Raw genomic sequence first — 12,114 nt, forward strand, 5'->3', positions numbered from 1 at the left:
CTCCTTTTCTTCTATTAGCTTTCACTTATTTTCTTATCATGCTTAGACCCCATGTCCCATCATTTTAACAATGTTTTTAATAAATCATCTCATTCTTATTGTCCTTTCACTGAAACCGCCTGAAAAACACACCATTCTTGGGTCAATTCCATGGTCTTACCATTTTCTCCCTCACGTTCAGGCTTACCACAGCCAAACACACACACACACACACACAAATGGCATTACCGAAGAAGCAGTTTCCAATACCTTTCCTAGAAAACTTAACGGTGGGTAAAAAACCTCACATACAAAAAAAAAAAATCCCAACACAACATGTGAAAATGGCAACCAGGCACTTCTCCATAATGTTTTTTAAAAATTGATGAAGTTCTTTTCTCTACAAAAACAAAAAGACTGCAAAGAATCGAGACTTTGCAGAGAATCAAGAAGTTAGGAAAGATATGTTGATGTAGCTGACAGAAGTGAAGTATGAGAAACAAAGCTTAAAACAGAAATAAAAAACTACATTAAAATATCCCAGAAATGAAGCTGAAATAGGAATGGGGAAAATAGAACAGAGACACTGGTGGAAACACACTAAGGAATACTAAACATATAAATAAGAAAAGCAAGCATAATCAAATCAAAATTGAGAATTAAAATGAAGTAGTAGGAAAATAAAAGGTATGGAAAAAAGGCATATGAGAGCTAATATTTATTTTTAGAAAATATGTCATAAAATACAAATATTTTAAAATATAATTCAAGAAAATTTTCCTCAAGTAAAAAAATACATAATCTAGAGATTAAAAAGAAAAACTAAGTCTCTGGGAAACTGACACAGATGGTTATATAATGATATATCCTACTAATATTACTAGGTTAAAAAGATAAAGAAATATGAAGTTAGCTGGAAAAAATAAAAATCTACTTATTAAAAGCAAAAAGAATCAGTTTGAACGTATACATTTCCATAACAATATTCAAAATTTTTGAAGCAACAACTACACAATCCTCCTGGAAAGAAAGTATCATCCAAGTTTTATACCCAGCTGAATGGCTGTACAAATGCAAAGGCACAAACAGTATAGAAAATGAAGGAATTAAAGAGTATCGGTCCTAAAAATCTATAGCAAAAGAATTGGCAGTGAGCACTGAATCTTTTTTAGTTGTAGGACTATGAATATAAATATGAGGATTAAGGTAGTAGAACAGAATTCAAATGCTTAAAATATGCTCTGACAATGTAAAAACAAATATTAATAAAAGTTGAGAGGAGAAGAGAGGAGATTGTGTAATGCTGAATCCCTTACCTTTCATAGTTAGGAGAACTGGTGTTTCACTTAAATATGACAAATCAGTAAAAGAGATATAAGTACAATTAATTGATGAAAGTAATTACCAAGTATGATAATAAAATCAATGAAAGTCAGGTGAGGCGGGAGAAAGAAGGCAGGATAAAGAATATATAAATTTTATTATTGCTCATAGTAGGTAATTACCTACCTTTGACAGGTAATTAAATTCAATACAAAGAAATAGAAGAATAAGGATGCTATACGAAATTATAGATATAAAATATAACCCTTAGAAAGAAACCGTTGTCATAGCAATAAATATAGTCTTAAACTCACTGATTAAAAGAACTTTAAGACTGGATTTTTAAAAAGTTCAATTCTATGCTGTTCACAAGAAACAGTAACAGCAGAGAAATCCAAAATATCAAGAAAGAAAAGTGTGAGGGAATGGTAAACAGCAAAAACACAAATGTATAAGCTGTAATCTTACTATCAAAAAAGATTCAATGTAGAGCCAATAAAGCATCAATAAATCATATAACAGCATTGATAACACCAAGAAACAAAACACAGATGATAGTTTTAACTATGTAACTTCAAATGAAAAAAGGCCAACCTTCATAAAGCAAAAACTACAAGCTACTTAAAAATGGCAAGGAAAAAAGAAGCGGTAGAAGACATTAGTGCACCTTGCCCAGCCATATCAGATCACTGAAACAATTTAAGATCTAGAGGACTAAAAATAGCATAATTAATAAAGTACATCTAATTAATATTTCACTGACTCTGAATCCTGAAAACAGAAAATAAATCTTCTTTTCAAATGCTAAAACATCACCAAAAAGAGAAAAAAAGGGAAAAAATGGATGAAAAGGGCCATATATCAAGCTCCCCAAAATACTAATTTTAAAACATAGAATATAGGCACTATTTTCTAAACACAATGAAAAAACTAGATAACTGATCTAGTTATCTGATAAGAACAATGAAACTCCATACCTTAAAAATTTAATATAACATGTAAACACTCTGTGAAGAAAACTTTAAAACACTCCTTAGTGATGCAACAACTTAATCTAATGAAAAATTACCATACTCTTGAATAGGAAGAAGCATTATAAACATCCCAACTCCCCTAAGCAATTCAGTAAATAGGCAATCCCAAAGCAGCAACAGTATTTGTTTTGTAATTAGATAGGATGATGCTAAAATACAGAAAAGTAAAAATCATGAACCACCAGGAAAATTCTATAAAAGAAAAGTTACAAGGTAGATCAGCCTTTTTTTTTTAATTAATTTATTTTTTATGGTGACATTAACGAAATCCAGTAAGTTTCAGCTGTACATTCTAACAATAAGATAGATAGATAGATAGATAGATAGATAGATAGATAGATAGATAGATAGATAGATAGATAGATAGATAAATTTACACTGTGTGTTCACCTCCCATAGTTAGATTTCTTTCTGTCAACCACACTTTTGACCCCTTTTACCCCATCTACTTCCCTCCTTCCCCCTCCCCCTACCCTCTGGTAACCACTAGTCTATAGTCCATGTCCATGAGACTCTGTTTCAACTTTTTCTGTCTGGCTTATTTCGCTTAGCATGATTATCTCAAGGTTTATCCATGTTGTCGCAAATGGCAGTATTTCATCTCTTCTTATGGCTGAGTAATATTCCATTGTATGTATGTACCACAGCTACTTTATCCAATCATCTATCATAGGACACTTCGGTTGCTTCTGTGTCCTGGCCATCATGAATAATGCTGCTATGAAAATTGGTGTACAAATATCTTTTCAGATATGAGTTTTCAAGTCTTTGGGGTAAATACCCAGTTTTTTGAAAAATTTCCATACTGTTTTCCATAGTGGCTGTACCAAATGCAGTCCCACCAGCAGTGTATGAGGGTTCCTTTTTCTATGCATCCTCTCCAATACTTGTTATTTGTCCTTTGATAACAGCTATGCTAACAGGTGTGAGATGGTGTCTCACTGTGGTTTTGCTTTGCATTTTTCTAGTAGCTAGCTATGTTGAGCATCTTTTCATATATTTGTTGGCCATTTGTATGTCCTCTAGGGAGAAGTGTCTGTTCAGGTCCTCTGCCCATTTTTTGATTGGATCATTTGCTTTTTTGTTGTTATTGAGTTGACTGAGTTTTTTGTATATTTTGGATATTAGGCCCTTATCGGATGCATTGCTTGCAAATGTACTTTCTCATTCGGATGGTTGTCTGTTTACCTTGTTGATGGCTTCTTTTGTTGAGCAGAGGCTTTTTAGTTTGATGCAGTCCCATTCATTTATTTTAGCTTTTACTTCTCTTGCCTTTGAGGTCAAATTCATAAAATCCTCTATAAGTCCAAGGTCCTTGAGTTTAGTTCCTATGTTTTCTTCTATGCACTTTATTGTTTCATGTCTTATATTCAGGTCCTTAACCCATTTTGAGTTAATTCTGGTGTGTGGTGATAAAAAATAGTCTAGTTTCACTCTTTTGCAGGTGGCCTTCCAGTTTTCCCAGCATCATTTATTGAAGAGGCTTTCCTTTCTCCACTGTATGTTTTTGGCTCTTTTGTCAAAAATTATTTGCCCATATAAATATGGGCTTACTTCTGGACTCCCAATTCTGGTCCACTGGTCTGTGTGTCTGTTATGCTGCCAATATCATGTTGTTTTGATTACTGTCACTTTGTAGTATAATTTGAAGTTGGGCAGAGTGATGCCTCCAGCCTCGTTCGTTTTTCTCAGGATGGCTTTGGCAATTTGGGCTCTTTTGTGCTTCCATACAAATCTGATTTTTTGTTCTATTTCTTTAAAAAATGCCGATGGGATTTTGATGTGGATCGAGTTAAATCCGTATAAAGCTTTACGTAATATGGTCATTTTAACTATGTTGATTTTCCAAATCCAAGAACACGGAATATCTTTCCATTTCTTCATGTCTTCTTCAATTTCTTTTAATAGGGTCTTATAGTTTTCACTATATAGGTCCTTCACATGTTTTGTTAAATTTATTCCTAGGTATTTTATTTTTTGTTGCACTTGCAAAAGAAATTATTTTTTCCACTTCTTTTTCTGACACTTCATTTTAGAGTATAGGAACACTATAGATTTTTGAACGTTGATTTTTGTATCCAGAAACTTTACTGTATTTGCTTATTGTTTCCAGTAGTGTTCTTGTGGAGTCTTTAGGGTTTTCTATATAGAGAATCATGTCATCCACAAATAGTGACAGTTTGACTTCTTCATTTCCTATTTAGATGCCTTTTATATCTTTCTCTTGCCTGACTGCACTCACTAGGACCTCCAATGTTTATTGAATAAGAGTGGCGATAGTGGACAGCCTTGCCTTGTTCCTGATCTTAGAGGGAAGATTTTTAGTTTTTCACCATGAAGTATAATGTTGGCTGAAGGTTTGTCATACATGGCCTTTATTACGTTAAGGTACTTTCCTTCTATACCAATTTTGTTAAGTGTTTTGAAGATCAGCCTTTTTGTATTTTCAAATTAAATAAAATTTTTCATAATTAAACAATGTGTTACTGGTTGATGACTAGAGAGATATATAATGGATCAGAATTAAAAAACTGGAAATAAATATATATTGGAATTTTAGTTATGATGAAAATGTATCTCAAATCAGTGAAGCGAAGATGGATTACACATAAATGCACTGAAACTATTAAATGTACTAGAAAATAGTAAAATTGGATGTATATCTCTTGCTTCATACTGTTATATCTTCCAGAAATCCAAATTCATTCCCAAGACATAAGAGGCAAGGGAAACTTTTTCACTATATACTTTTGAATTTTAAAACATGTAAATGCATAAACTTTTTTACAAAGTAAAATGCAAAGATATTTTTACAATTTTCAGCTTCGAAATAGTGTATTTTTCTTATTATTTTTCTTATTATTTCAACATATGTTTCTTATTAAAAGGAACATATGTTGTAGAAATGTGAGGAATATAGGACATATAGAAATGGTCAAGACAAAGAAATTTCAATAAATGCAAAAAGCAAGCAAACAGCCTCATTATCTCCTCCTCTCTTTTTATGCATCTGTTTAATTTATTTAATTACACTTTTTTCAATCACATATACTATTCAATAATGAATGATTTAGGCATAATTTTTTTTTTTTAGGTGAGGCAACCCTCGGTTGACCTCATAAATTGCAAGGACCTTGTCAGCTTACAATTCCTTATTTTTTAAGCCTACAGCACCTGGTCTTCCTAGGTGGTCTCCCATCCAAGTACTAACCAGGCCTGACCCTGCTTAGCTTCCGACATCAGACGGGATCAGGCTTGTTCAGGGTGGTATGGCCGTAAACTACATAATTCTTTCTAACTTAATTTCGTGCCTCAATTTTATTATAACTCTTCACCTACGTCTTTCACATCAGAGTCTTTGTCATCAGAGCTACATTTTGAATTACGTAACAGTTTTCCATACTATTTTCACTTTCCTTTAAATTATTTACTCATATTAAATAATTCAAATGTTTTATTGCCATCTTTTACATATCAATTTATCTTATGTCTCCAAGTCAGTGGTAAATGAGGTGCATTTCTGAACCATACAATTCGCAGTAGCCCATCAGTTTAGTTCACATATTAGGTGCTCTGCCTTACGCAGACCTTGAGAAACTTAAATTTTCAAAATCTCAGTTTATAAATTTGTATAATGAAGAGTGTTAGACCCGACGATCTTCAAAGGCCTGTCTCAGACTAACTGTCCAATGTCAATTTAATTATTGAGCATTGCTCATACTTCCCACTAGATGGTACCAACACCAAACACTACTTGAGAAAATTGACTTTTTTAAATGAGTTGCAAAAATGAGTGATCAGGAAAAGTAGTCTGTTATGTGTAACAGTTATAATTTGTGAAATAAAATATAGAGAATCATAGATTTTTTTTCTAATTTGTTCACTGGACAGGTATTTGGTAATAATTTAATGAGCATGCTCCTAAAAATATTTAGTGTAACGTTTATGAAATCAATCCAAAATATCTTATTTAACAAATATTTACTGTGTACAGCTCTGTACACAACAATATGACAATGTTTGTGGCTACAGAAAGACAAATCACACATGATGCTCTTTCAAGGAAAATGAGACCTACAATTTTTAAAAGCCACATACAAGTGAAAAATGGGAACATTCAGAGCTTGCGAACACTACTTTCAGCTGTGGAAATGAGCATTGGTCTTCATGGAAATTGGGGTATTTTAGATGAATTTTGGGTTATGAGTTCAATTTTCTATGTCACATAAAAAAGAAAAGCATGTTCAAGCAGACAGTGGAGGATACTGAATGCCAATCTATGAACTTTATTTAGTAGCTAATGGGACAAAATAGAAGACTTTCTACAGAGTTTCATAATCAGAGCTGTGTTTGTAAAAGTTGTGTCTGCTCAGAAGAAGACTGTATGAGGTCATTTAAAATAATCTAGTTCATAGAAGCAGAGAGTAGAATGGTAATTGACAAGAACTGGAGGGAGAAATGGAGAGTTGATGGTCAAAGGGTACAAAGTTTCAGTAATGCAAAAAAAAATAAGTTCAGGAGATCTACACAGCACAGCGCCTATAGCTAACAGTACTGCATTGTATACTTAAAACTTTCTAAGAGTATAAACCGTATGTTAATTGCTCTTATTACAAAAATAACATTAATTAATAACAATAATAAAGGGGGCAGTAAAAAACTTTTGGAGGCGATGGATATGCCTATCACCTTGATGGTGGTGACAGTTTCATGCGTATATACTCATTGAGTTGTATACATTAACTAGGTACATCTTTTTACATGTCAATTATACCTTAATAGAGTAATTTTTTAAAAAAAAGATACATCTGCTGGTGGTGTGGATATTTGAAGAGAATGAGAGAAACAACATAGGGCTACTGGTTGAAGAGATATGACTGCATATTCACATGACAGCTTGAAAATGAACGATGGTTACAGTGATGAAGGATTTAAGGCATCAGTGATCTTAGCAAAGGATGAACTGAAATGAAAGTCAAAGAAATAAGAACAAAGATTAGTAGCTAAAAAATAACTGGGAAAAACTGGAATTTTTTTGTGAGTTATAAAGGAATTAAAAATCATTAATTCCAAACACCTTGAGTTTTAGAAACTGACACTACAGCTTCTCTCCCAATAAATTTGGGTTTTCTTCTGCTCAGTAATAGCAGCAGCTCCCAAATCCTGTTTTTGTAGCATGCTACATCTTTGCTGATTTAAAAAGCTACTTAATCTGCTGAGCAAGTATGATTGCAGCACCATCTAAAGCAAGTAATTCATGTAGTCTTTGCTGAGTCTGTTAGTAATAGCTACAGAACTGTGTAGATTTTTTATATTCTTCTTTTAAGGAACCTTTTCAAGACATTTAGGGTAGTATTGGAGAAATACCCTGCATGGCTCAAGGAGACTTCTTTGTCCCTTTCCTTTTTCTCAGAAGCACTAATTCTCCCTTAATTCAGTTCAGTTTAAATCAACCATGTTAATCGAACATGGAGCATAAAGATGAGTAAGACAAGATTCCTGCTCCTTGGAGCTCAGAGAAGAGAAAACAGGATATTAATTGTGCCTCTGGCAGGACAAGGAGGCACTAGTTGGTAAGGTTCCTGGAGGAAGTAATCCCTAAATTGAATTAGATGGAGGAAAAAAAAAAAACTAATCACATACCTGTGGATGGAAGGATGTTTTAAGTCCAGGAAATAGCCTAAACAAGACAAAGAGGCATGAAACAGTATGGCATACTTTAGAAACGACAAGAAAACTGAGAACATAAAGTGCTGGTGGGAGGATCGGGCACTGATGCTGGAGAAGCAGGTGCTAAGGCTGGAAGCAGAGGCAGGAACACATCTCAGAGAGCTTATGACCCCACCTTTGTAGACGGTAGAGAGAAACACTGACATGTTTTAAAGGCAAGTATGACAGTGTACATTAGCATTTTAATTTAGACAGGGTGGATTATTTTATCTTAGAAACAAGCAATTCAGCATTTATTAAACAAAAAAAAAGTAGAAAATATGAGGTAAGTGAAAAAGGAGGAAGACCAGGGTATAAAGGAGAAATATAAAACTCCTGCTATCTATCTAGAAAAATACTTCTTAAATTTTGTATCTATACCTTATGATTATTTTCTTATTCAATTATTATTGATCATACAGTCTCAGCACATAGTAGAAATATTTCAGTGTCTCAGTCTAAATATGAATCAAAAGGGAAATGCTCTGAATGTTAACTCTGTTTTATGTAAACTTATAATAGCTGTTTTGGCAGACTCTCAGGTCTGAGCCCTACCATCACCATGACAACCTTCAGAGCAAAAGGCAAGGTTGATGAAATTGATCTGATCCACAGGTTTTGCCCTGCTGTTCAATGCTTCGTAATTTCTCACAGCAAATAAATCTCAGCCAGCCTTCATGCAAACTCTGTCATACGTCAGAAATCTTAAAATACCTAAATCTCATATTTCAATATGACATGTTTTCCCTATGTACACACTTATGGAGTCATAACTAGCCCATCCCACAGGTGTTTCTGGACCTCAGAAGAATCTGGCAGTGAACAAAAGAAAAAAAGGAAAATCATTCTGTATATATTTTAACATTCCTTGTTATTCTGCCTAGATATAATATCCTAGTACAAAATATAAGAAGCAGGTTTAAGAGGTAGCTGCCTCAGTTCTCTGAAACTCTGTTGGACTATTAAACCTTGATTAATATTTGATCCATCTTCTCTCACCTCCGCATCCCTAAACTTATCAATGCTTTCTCCTTTTTCTTCTTTTCATGTAAGTATACATATGCCACATAGGCATGCATTTTTATGGGATTATTCTGTAAATGTTTTTGTAAGTACCTATTTGCAAACTATTTTTTCACATGATAACATATATTACAAGCCACTTACTATGTCATTTTTTTAGCTACATTTTCCATAAGGACATGCAACATTTTACTTTATCCACTTTACTTATTAACTTTTTTTTAACATGTTGGGGTTTTCTTTTTTTTTTTCTTTTATAAACAACATTGTAATGAGCATCCCATTAGTTATTTCTATAGGTATGCATTTCCTTAGTATAACTGTCTAAATTAGATTACACTGCAATTTTATTTTACTTCCAGCATTATTAGCCTTCTTCATGGAACATGCTACTCTAGTTCTCACTATAAGCTTCTACACTAAATATTTGTTCTGCCTATAAAGATTTTGTCCCAAATAAAAAAATACATACTTTATTGAACATATATTCAATTCTGAGCACTAATCAAAGTACTTTACCTATGCTTACTTATTTAATCTTCAAAACAATGCAATGGGATAGGTACGATTATTAGCCTATGAAGAAACTGAGGCACAGAAAGATTAAGCTTGCCCAAGTGTACACAGCCCCAGAGACTGTGCTTTTCAGTCATACACTATACTTGTCATGATCTGCTCCCTCCCATCATTCAGATTTTGTGTACAGTGCTGCCTCGTCCTAGGCCTTCCCAGACCACTGTTTGTAAAGTACTCCCCGTCACACACCATCACCACGCTGCTTATTCAACAGTTGCCTTGCCCTGCCCTGTCCCACTGCCCCTACTCTCTGACAAATGAATACATGCCAATATTTATTTAACTTGTTAGTGAGAGAAACAGCAGGAAGACAAAAGAAATTGTTCCAACAGCATTCAGGAACAGAAATTCATAGTCAGCCAGGAAAGAAATACCAAAATAAGGTAACTGAGTTAGATAAAAGCCTGGCAAACTTTTTACAGTCCAATAAGCCATATCAGCTTTGGTTCGACTCCTCTAATTAGGCTGCAAAATTATAACATCTTACCAATGCCCCCTTCTCTCATTAGGAACTTGTCATTGGATTTAGTGCCCACCCAGATAATCCAAGATGGTCTTATTTCAAGATCCTGAATTATATTTTAAGACCCTTTTTTTAAACCAGTAAACCAAGTTGAAGATATATCTTTTGGGGAGCCACCATCCAACCCACTATAGGTATGTTTATATGTATTACGTACGTACAAATATATTGCCTGATATTTGTTCCAACCTGTAAGGGTGACAAATTTTTGTGTTTTGTTATTATGTACCCCTACCAATTAAAATGGTGCCTAATATATAGTAGATACTCAACAAATATTACTTGAATGAATTAGTTTTAGTCACTCAAAAATATATTATATGTGTAATCAACATATTTTTATTTCATTTTATGAACTTCCTAATGAGTTTAGTTGGTGATAACTAAATCCTGAGGGCTTAATCTCTAGGTGAACCACTAGAGCTGACTACAAAGTCTATATCATGGTTACCGAACCCCAAGAACACTGACCCAAAACTTCTAAGTTGCTTTATGTGTCTCACCTTACAAATTCTATGTGTATGTATCCATTATACTGCTGTAAATCATCTCTCTGCAAAGGCTACCCTGGTCTGCTCTGTACCCTTTATTTTACTCAGCCTGTGCAGTTAGGTGTTCTCACAAAGAGGTCAAGGCTACATTGATTCCCATCTGCACTTTGAAATACAATTTAATAGAGTTTATGAAGAAATATTACTTCCACTCTCTCGCCAACCCATTTATGAGAAATAATAAAGAAACTAACAACCTTGATATTTGGAGTCTCCCAGGTTAGGTATGAAGAGCTGTCAGTGTGCGATGGTTTAAGACAGGCCTGGACAGCCTTCTCAGCTGGTTTCCCCTCATAAGCCCGAGCGAAGTTTCAGCCTGCTTTGATCTTACACTGGCCCAGATCTCAATCAAGGTCTTTTGCATCACGTCAGTTGATCCTCATAACCATGTGTGAAGGAGGCAGAGCAAGTATTACTATTCCTATTTTACATATGAAGTATTAGTGTCTCAGAAAGTTTATATGGTTTTTCCTAGGCCACGTGATAAAAATATATCTAGGACTAAAACTTAGATTGTCGATAGCCAGTCAGTTCTTTCCATGCCTCCTTTACTTATTCCTGCTGAATACGTCTTTGTCTGCTTTCCCGTGCACATTATTTCATAGCCCTACATGCCTGTGCCACTATGTTTTCACATGAATTGTCTCAGAAAATAATCACTTTTCTTTTGATGTTTGAGTTTTAAATAGAAATATATATATTCACAACCACTTCGTTGTACATTCTCTAAAGTGAGATAGGCTTGCCTTTTATCTTTCTTTTCTTTCCTGAGGACTAAACTTCACATTTCTTCATTTTTATTTTACTAATCGTTCTCCAGGTATAGTAATTGATGATTCCAACCATGTCCCTGTACAATTTACTTCCAAACTCTGCTTGCTGAAGAAGTGTTTTTCTCTCTCTGGGGAGATCCACGAGCTAAGGACGGACCCAGGGCTCAGAATCAGGACACCCAGGCTTTTGACCTCAGCTCCCTACTGTCTGTGAATGTACATTATTTACTTCCTTAAGCTTCTGTTCTCAAAGTTTATAAAACATAGCAAAGAATTCCACCTAATTCCTCTGCAAGAGAGAAAACATTCTTGAAAATGTTATTCGCTCTTAGATGAAAGATGCTGCAAATGCTAAAAGCTATTCTATTTTTAACTATTCCGAAGAAATATTTAAATTCCTGCTGACACTGGCATGTTATATGGAATATGGCTTAAAGTATAGATATGTTTGTCACTGGCAGAACAATGAACCAAAGAGGACATATCTATATAACCTTCTGTGGGTGTGTGGGCATGGTTTGATAAGAAAGGACTAGCATACATGGGTGTCAGAAAGTGTCAGATAAACAAGTGAGAGAGTTGAGAGTCACTGTGGCATAAAATGAAAATCTGTCAAATCCTAA

At 34.2% G+C, this 12,114-nt stretch overlaps 1 protein-coding gene and 1 pseudogene across 15 annotated transcripts in view; both read right to left on the reverse strand.

The window, feature by feature from the left end:
• LOC105304106 (olfactory receptor 6B1) overlaps positions 1–12,114 on the reverse strand; it is a 98,170-nt gene that overhangs the window by 67,657 nt on the left and 18,399 nt on the right. The gene's annotated exons all lie outside the window — the stretch shown is intronic.
• On the reverse strand, positions 5,499–5,617 carry LOC111730705 (annotated as a pseudogene).

This window comes from Pteropus vampyrus, unplaced genomic scaffold (genome assembly GCF_000151845.1).
Source record: "Pteropus vampyrus isolate Shadow unplaced genomic scaffold, Pvam_2.0 Scaffold329, whole genome shotgun sequence".
NCBI lineage: Eukaryota > Metazoa > Chordata > Mammalia > Chiroptera > Pteropodidae > Pteropus > Pteropus vampyrus.